This window comes from Myotis yumanensis, unplaced genomic scaffold, assembly GCF_028538775.1.
Source record: "Myotis yumanensis isolate MYYU_CA2020_CCGP unplaced genomic scaffold, mMyoYum1.0.hap1 SCAF_2, whole genome shotgun sequence".
Lineage (NCBI taxonomy): Eukaryota > Metazoa > Chordata > Mammalia > Chiroptera > Vespertilionidae > Myotis > Myotis yumanensis.
In genome coordinates this window covers 10,917,708-10,926,806 of record NW_027223753.1, presented here as the reverse complement: position 1 = coordinate 10,926,806, position 9,099 = coordinate 10,917,708, and positions in this window count along the sequence as shown.

The window sequence follows — 9,099 nt, the reverse complement described above, 5'->3', positions numbered from 1 at the left end:
TTTTGGTGGGAAAGTGCATTAGGTGGGGTACAGGCTAAGCTACTAGAACAAATAAACCCCAACACCCCAGTGCTACAGTTGCTAAAACAAGTTAGAAATTCTTTGGTTATTTGATTTATTATTTTTTTTTCTTTTTAGTAACACTCAAAAAAGTGTCAGCCCTGCTAGTCTCAACATGTGACTTCTACCTCTGCGTTCAGTTATGGCTGCTGCAGCTCCTGCCATCTCATCTGCAACCCAGTGAGCAGGAAGTGGGAAAGGGCAAGAGGAGTGTCTGTCCTTTCTTTTTAAGGTTTGACTGAGATGGGTCTGACATCATTTTTACATACATACCACTGACTAGAACTTACTCATGTGACCACACCTAGCCCTAAGGAGGTCAGGGAAATAGCATTTCTAGCTGAAGATCTTGGGAACTAGTGGTTTGGGGCACTGACTCCATATCCCCCAGGTGAGCCAGGCCCCTTATGGGGTAGCTTGGGGGTCTCTCAAAGCTAGGATTGCCCGGTTTAGCAAATAGAAATACAGGACACCCAGTCAATTTGAACTTCAGGGAAGCAGCAATGTTGGGGACGTGTTTATGCTAAGAAGCTTTTCATTGTTTATTTGAAATACTATACCTTATCAGCCATTTCCAGTCAGCGTTCTTTCATAGAAAGGACCCAAACCAGTCTTTCCTGCGTCTCCCAGACCCTCATAGCTCTGCTTCTGAAGCCACACGGTCAGATGGCCATGCCACAAGGCTTATCTGTGAACTTCGTGGGTGTTAAACTCTGCAGGATGCAGGAAACACAGGTGATGGGGTACCTGCACCCCCCACCCCGACCCAGGGCAGAGCAGCCAGGACAGGCGGCACCTTTACTACCACGGCGCTTAATCAGAGCCCAGTTTGTCGCGTGGGGCAGCTGGTCGGGGGGCAGCCTAGAGGCGCCCATCCGAGGGGATGATCACAGGGGGCTGAGCCTGCCCGAGAAGGCTTCCAGGAGTCGCTGAGCTTGAAGGTGGGGTTTCCATGTGGTGCCAGAGCAAGGCCCAAGCTCAGAATCACCTCATCCCTGGTTCAAATCCCAGCTCTGCCCCTTCCTGGCCGTGTGATCTTGGGCTAGTCCCTCGCCGCTCCCAGCTGGGTTCTCTCATCTGTAAGTGGGGATCCAAACTGAACCCACTTCGCCGCGTGGTGGTGGTGGTGGAGGTGGGTTGAGATGGGGTTTGTGCCATGCTCCCGGGACCCCTTTATCTTGTAAAATAAGATCTGGGCCACGGCTTCTTGTGGAGCTGTTGTTACTATTTTTATTGAAGGGAACAATGGGTTGTCATTGCTATCAGGAGGCAGCAGGAGGGGGGAGGAGGGAGTCAAAGGCAAAAGTGTAAAAGGGGGTCATCACCCAGTGGGGTCTGGCACATAGGCTTGGGCTTGGTGCCGCGGGTGACCAGCTTGAGGCCGGGTGGCTCTGAGGGCCAGCAGCACCATCTCTCCCCTTGTCCCCGCGGCCCTGCTCCCCAGGACCCCTCTCACCCAGTCCTGTGCGCCTCCGGTCCCCGCCCCCCCGCTGCGTCCCAGCCCACCACGGCCACGGCCATGGCCACGGCCACGCTGTGGAATTTCCAATTTTCAGCTAATGTGCAGGTCGTGACAGAGGCTCAGGGGCCCTGGTTGGACATAATGGCAGAAGAATTGTAAATGTCGCCCCGGTGAATGGCAATGAGGCCGGGCGGGGAGGGGCCGGCTCCCGGCGGCCCGGGCGCGGGGCCGGGCGCATTTTCCCTGGGAGTGTGTCGCATTGGATTTCCAGAGGTGCTCGGGCTCCAGGTACATGTCATTAGTAACAGTTTGGGCGATAATGAATCCTTTTATTTCTTTTCCTCGCAGCTCATGAATACATAACGAGGCCCCGCTCCGGCGCATCTGGCCTGGGCCGAGCCTCCCGCCACCTAATCTCGTCCCTGCTCATATCCAGGCGGCCCAGCTGGGGCCTGCCTTAAAGGGGCCGTGTGCCCTTTGCTGCCTGGGTCCGCCTGGCAGCCGAGGGGCCCAGCCCTGGGCAACACTGAGACCCAGGATATACGCAAAGCGGGTGGAAGACCGGGACGGACGGGGTCCCCCGGTCCTGGCTCAGTTGCGAGCACCCACAGTGCATCCAGCAGGCACTCCACAGTGCAGGCTGGGAAGGCTGGGTGAAGGCTTTGGGTGACCATCACTGAGCCCGGCCGGCTGCTCTACCAGGTGGGGCTATGAGGTGTGAGCCCACTTCACAGCTGAGGAAACTGAGGCCTGGAAGGGTGAGGAGGCTGCTTGGGCTCAGCAGGGCAGGCGGAGGCACAGCCACTTCTCCCCAACTGGCCATTCATGGGGCGGGTCCCAGGGAAGGGGGCTTTATCGAGTGATTTTTGCTGCCTCTGTTTTACTACCAAGGATGTGTCTGGGGCTCTCCAGGACTCTTGGGGGGCAGGCAGGCCTGGCGCTTGTCTTGTGGCCTGCCAAGTGGTAGCCCGAACAGCAGTAAAGCCCGCTAGACGTCCCTGTGACGTGGACCTCACCCCATGCCTGCCTGACCTCGCCTGGCCGCACTGTGGATGTTGGCGCGCAGCCCTCACCTGGGCGTCCGTGACCGGCCAGGAATTTCAAGCTGAATTGGGTTTGACCTGTTTCTGGGGGTTGGCCCCTAAGCCAAACCATATTCCCTGGGAGGTGGGGCCAGAGCTGGCGGAGCTGCTGCCTGGGGCCCCCCTCGCCAGCCCCCTGCCCAGCTCTGCCCCCTGAACTAATCCCTTAATCCCGCCTCCTGCCTGGCCCCAGCGGCTCAGGAAGGGTCCTTGGCCTCTGTGATCCCCGTCCTGCTCAGCCCGGCACAGCCCTTGGCCCCTCGGCCCCTCGGCCCCTCACCCGCCCACACTGGGCCCTACTGAGGTTCTGAAACTCATTTAGATCTGCCTTAGCACCCCCACCCCAGACCCCCAGCCAGGTCCTGTAATAAGACCCAGATGTTCCTGCCCCTGTCCCCGGGGTCCCTAGCATAATCCGTGACAGTTGGGGGGCTGAAGGGGGCCAGCACAGCTGCAGGGACTGCTGGGATAGATGGCGGAAGTGGGGTCCCAGGCCCAGTGTCCGGGGTCAATGGAAGGATACACATACACGCCCCGACCCGGGCACCTTCTGTCCAAGCTACTCCGCCCGCCTCCGGAAAACACCTTCAGCTGGCTGTGTGCCCTTGGGTGGATGGTGGGCCTCTCTGAGCCTCACCTTCCTAGCCCACTGTACCCGCTGTGACCTCACAGCATGGCCCTTAGACCAAGGTGAAGGGCTAATTTGGCATAGGAGCCTAGCACATAGTAGGTATTCACCAAACAGTCCTGGGCTAGTCCCCTCATCACTTGGAGCCCCAGTTTCCTCATCCATAGCCTGGGGACAATAGTACCTACCTTTCGGGGCTTCGGGGAGCACCGGCACATAGTAGGAGCCCACCAAATGTCAGGTGCTTCCCTCTTGCCTTTCAGCATCACTGGCCAGCACCCACGTGGCAGAAGGAGGGGCAGTCCAGCTCCTGGACTCGGCCTCGATGGCCTGGGCTGGCTTGGGGACCCCCTCATCCAATGGGAATTCAGGACAGAGACCTAGTTTCTAGTCCCGGGCCTGCCTCTCGACAAGCCCCTTCTCTTGTCTGGCCTCAGTTTCCCCATCTGAACCACAAGATCTGTTCCAAGAACACAGTGGATGTTCAATAAACATCTGTTGAGCGATACCCAGGATGCTCTCCATCCTTTCTCTCTTCCTCCTTTCCACTCCCACAGGTCTTCCTCCTCCCCTTGTCCCCTCCCCTCTGCCCCTCAAATGGCCGAGGCACCCCTGGGCCTGACCACCCATCCCACACGCTCAGGGGCACCCCCGTGAGTGCCGACGCTCAGCAGAGGAGGAACTGGGGAGCCCGGGCTGGGCCGGGAGGAGAGGCCGCTGCGGAAGAAGCCGGGGCAGAGAAGGAGGTTATGAACTTTGGGTTGAGGAAGCCCTGATGGCCGCGGGGGTCTCAGCAGATCACGCTGCCTCTCTGTGTCCTAAGCTCCTCCCTGGAAATAGAATAATAATAGCTACAGAGTCCCGAGACTTCACAGGGGCCTCTGCAGCCCTGCTCTCCCCCTCCCCCCTCCCCCTCTCCCTGCCCCACCCTTACCTGTTTCAGAGACTCTCAGCGTGGTTCCCACCAGCAGTAGCTGGGAACTTGTTAGAAATGTAGCTCTGGCCTAGACGCCTGCATCTGCAGCTCTTGGGTGGAGCCCAGTCGTGTGTGTGTGTGTGTGTGTGTGTGTGTGTGTGTGTGTGTTAGCAAGCCTTGCAGTGATGTCTGCTGAGGACTCAAGCGTGAGAGCCACACATCTATATCATCATCATCTTCTTTATCCTCAACAACTGATCCCAGGCCCCTCTTGTCTGTCCCTCTGAGACTGTCCCTTAGCAAGTCCCCCCTCCCCCACAGGCCACAGGAAGCTGTCCCTCCACACTTCCCAGTGTCCGCAGCGTTAAGGGCTGTGCCCTCCCCTGGTCTGGAATGGGCAGCGTCCATGTTTCTGAACCTCTCTGCGTCTCAGCTGCTCACCTTTACGACAGAGATCATAGTCTCCTTTTCTAGGATGGTTGCAAAACTGAGAGGTGATACAGGTAAAGCTTAGAACGACACCTGTCACGTAGCAGGTGCCTGTCACGCTTTAGAAACATGGTTCCCGGGGCCCTGTCCACCCACGCCGAGCCTTCCTGCCCCTCCTCTCCTTCACGCACCCTGAGCCCCGGACTGGGCTACTGTGACTCCCGGAACCTGCCGTTCCTTGTCCTGCCTCCATCCCTTTGCACATGCTGTGACCTCCACCTGCCATGCTTTCCCCCTCCCCCCATCTTGCTCCCGTCTCACAGCCTGATTGGCTCAGCCCCCCAAACCGCCCCCCACCCCCACCTCCGACAGGACACACATACTCTGATCCCTCCCTGCAGGTCCGCAGTCCCCGGGTGCTTAAATGCCTGGTTTGATGTCCGGCTTCTCCCCTAGGATGTAAGCTCTTTGCAAGCAGAGCCTGCATCTTATTTATCTCCGTATCCTGGGTCTGGCTTCTAGTGGGTGGTTTATAGATGTTCGTGGAGTGAAAAGTAAGAGTGAATTTTAAAAAATGAATTAGAGTTACAGGGACTGACAGTGACAGATCGTCACGATAGAGTGAGTGGAACTTCAAAACAGGAGAAAAGTATGCGCGATATGAGCCCACGCGTTCACCCTCCCCAAGCTGTATTGCTGTGCACGTGCGGAACGCATAGGCAGGCTCTGGAAGAGGGAACAGCAGTGATAACAGACATGGGCTCGGACAGGAGACTCCTTGCAGGGGTGGTGAAGGGGTCTCTGTCACCTTGTCTTGTCTGAATTGTTACAGAGAGAATGAACAGCCAAGCCTCTCTCTGCCACAGGGCCTTTGCACTTACCGTTCCTTCTCCCCAGCTTCTAGGTGGCTGCCTCCTGGGCATCACTCAGGGTCCCATGTAAATGAATTGGAGGCATCTAATTCAGCCCGTCAACCCCTCTCAGAGCCCTCTTCTCCTTCCCACGCGTAGCACAGCTGCAATGATTATTTCCAGCTTTGTCTGTCCAGTTGCTTCCTGTCTCCTCCGGCTACAATGCGAACTCTCTGAGGGCAGAAGCTGTGACCGTCTTTTCCCTGTTGCACCCAGGGCCTAACACGGCTCCTGGATATAGTAAGTGCTCATTTAATATTTGTTGAATGAGTAAAATTCTTTTTAACAATCTTTAAAAAAATGTTTGTGTGTGCCTAGTGTTCCTGACCTTTTTGTTTCTATTTTTTTTAAAGCTTCCCTAGTTCAAATCTGAACCACCAACTCCACGCCTGCCCTGGGAGCCCGGAGGCTCTCATGGACTCAGGCTCCCTCATGAGAATCGTCTGATGGTGCAAGTGAGCTCTGCAGGCGCCGACAGACAAGAAACACGGGTCCAATCCTGTGAGGCCCACAGGCTGCTCAGGAGGGACGGCGCCCAGCCCGGTCCAGTGAGCGTGTGGCTGGTGGCCACTGCCCGTTCGCTTGTGCTTTCGGGACCGATGTGTTCCATTTCCTCATGTTTCACAACCTTTTTAATTTTACGTATTGAATATCAGACAGTCACATGATTCAAAATTCCAAAGGACAAAGGCATCTTTCCCTGCCCCCCTCCCTAAAGGGGACCAATGTCAACAGCTCCTCATGTAGCTTCTGGGATTGATTATTTATTTATTAAATATATTTTTATTGATTTCAGAGAGGAAGGGAGAGGAGAGAGACACAGAAACATCAATGACGAGAGAGAATCATTGATCGGCTGCCTCCTGCACCCCGCCCCCCCCGCACCCCCCCACTAGGGAATGAGCCTGCAACCTGGGCACATGCCCTGACCGGGAATTGAACTGTGACCTCCGGGTTCATAGGTCAGCACAACCACGGAGCCATTTTTGTTTTACCTAACTGTCTATCTTGCAGATCTTTCAATACTTAACAAGTAAAGAGCATCTATATATTTTCTTAACAGCAGCAGAAAAACGAGCAGAGCTTTCCTACGTGCAGTGATATTGACCAGCGTCCTCCAGCAAGCCCAGCCTGGTGCTGGGGAGGGTCAAAGAGACCAGGCCTGGAGTCCCAGCTCAGCCACTGGCCCTTAAGCCACTTAACCAGAACCTCTCTGTGCACCCAAAGGGGGACAATCCCAGCACCTCCCTCGTGAGATCTTACCAGGATTAAATAAGGGAATGCGTGTTGGGGTCTTAGCTCTTATACGTGAGGTGCTCAAGAAGTGGTGGCTGCTATGAAAATATTCTTAATGATAACATAAGCAGTACTGCCTGGCCCGCGTGGCTCAGTGGTTGAGCATCAACCTATGAACCAGGAGTCACGGTTCGATTCCCAGTTGGGGCACATGCCTGGGTGTGGGCTCTATCCCCAGTGTAGGGTGTGCAAGAGGCAGCTGATCAGTGATTCTCTTTCATCACTGATGCTTCTATCTCTCCCCCCATTCCTCTCTGGAATCACTAAAAATATATTTTAAGAGAATAAAATAAGCAGTACTGCCTTGTCTCTCTTGCTCAGCAGGGGTGGGGATTACTGGAGGCTTCCTACTGACCCTGGAATCTTCTGTTTAGAGGAAGCCAGGCTGGTGGTTCCTGAACGGTGGGCCTCAGCACCTTTGGCAGGAAGGGCCCTGGGAGGACATCCACCCACCACATCTCGCGAGAACGGGGAGAGGTCAGGGTCCCCAGGTGAGCCGGGGAGTCCTCTGTGTGCATCGTGCAGACAGAGGGGTGGTGGTGACGGGGTGGTGCGCACGCTTTCCTTTGCAGCCTTTGTTAGTCCTTAGTCACTGGACACATTTAGGCTTAAACCGCTCTGCGTTTTGTGAAATTTCTTTCCCTCCTTTTCCTTTCTCCAGCAGGGGAAAGTTGTCATTAACAAGAGGTGAAAACAAGAACAGTGCCTTTTTCTTCTAGTCTCCCTTTGCACACGCATTCTTTGTTTGCCTCTGTTTTGTTTTGTTTTATGAATTTCTAGTTTTCAAGGCAATAGAACGTCCATTTAGAGAGTGAAAAGAGAGTCATAATTCCATTCTCAATGGCCGTTTCCATCCCTTCTGGTCTACGTATCATAAAGTCCGTTTTCTGTCCTAAATCGCTTGGCTTATCATTGGATTAGCAGCCTTTCCCTGTGTGGCTAAGACTGGCCGCCAAGTAGCCACTGAGTGGAGAAACCACATTCCTTAGCAGGCCCCTGTTGGACCTTGGGGTGCCCTCATGTATTCCACTGTCCTGGGCACCCCGCTGGAGAGGGCTTTGCCCCATCCCAGGTTTTCCCCTGAGACTCGGATTCCAGGGGTGGAATTCCTTGGTCCATGACCATAATGATGCTTAAGGATGTTTACTTCCCCTCCTCCATCACCCCCAATCAGCTTTAATACATGGCTTAGCAAATCCTGCCTTTATAACAGACAGGGTTCTGACCTGAGTGACAGAGATTTCACAATTTGTTTTCCCTAAAGCATCTTCAAGGTCCCCAAACCCCCAAGGCCATAATAACATGGTAAAAACGACTTCCCAGGGCACCCAGCATGGCCCTGCGGAGCCTGGGCACCGCCTCACTGCTGAAGCAGCACGGAGGGCAGGGAGCTCTGCACAGCAGCGGCCCTGTGTGCCAGCCATTCCCACCCTCTCCTCCCTGTCAGTTTGGAGCTGTGTGATCCTTTGAAATATCTCAGCCACTCTGGGTGTCAGTTATGCTTAAAACAGGGTAACCCTTCCACCCATCTGAATGTTGGCTGGTGAATTCCTAAGAGGACTGTTCATTCACTCGATAAAATTTAATTAAGCTCTGTCAGGCTGTGGATTCGATTCGCCATTGCCCACATTCCATCTATACTCACTGGTTCAACAGAGGCGTGAGCTGGGATTCAAGTCCCGCCTCTCTCCCTAATTCGCTGTGGGACTTGGACAGGCCCATGAATCCCTATGAGTCTGTTTTCTCATCTGTAAGTTGGGAATAATAATAGTAGCCTGGAAGGTGATTTTGAGGATTAAATGACATAATGAGTGAACTTAGTAAGAACCTAGCAAATGTTAGCTGTAATAATAATTACTATATTGCACAAGAGGGTCTCAAACAACTTCTAGATGGTCATTTTGCCCCCTTTTCAAGATAACCAAACGCCTGAATTAGGTTCTAGTTGAGTCTCTGTGGGGACAGGGGAGAGTCTGACTTTGGCTGGGTGCCTGCAGGAAGGTGTCCAGGGCTACAGGGGCTTTCCTGGCCACCCCAGGAGCAAGGAGGCCACCAGGTCTGAGCACCTTCCTGTCCGTGACTTAGAATCAGGCCCTGGGAATAGGTCCATGGAAGATTCGAGGGCTTCAGTGGGGACCGGACAGATTGAATGTTGGAACGAGGCAGTGCTGAGCGTTAGAATAATGTCATAATCAAGGGTGACAATGTTATAATGTTAGGATGTTAAAGCGACTCAATGTTAGAATGTGCGGATGTTACAATAATGAATGGAGCTTTATTCTAAGAACTTCAGCTTTGAAAAGGCTGTTTAAGAA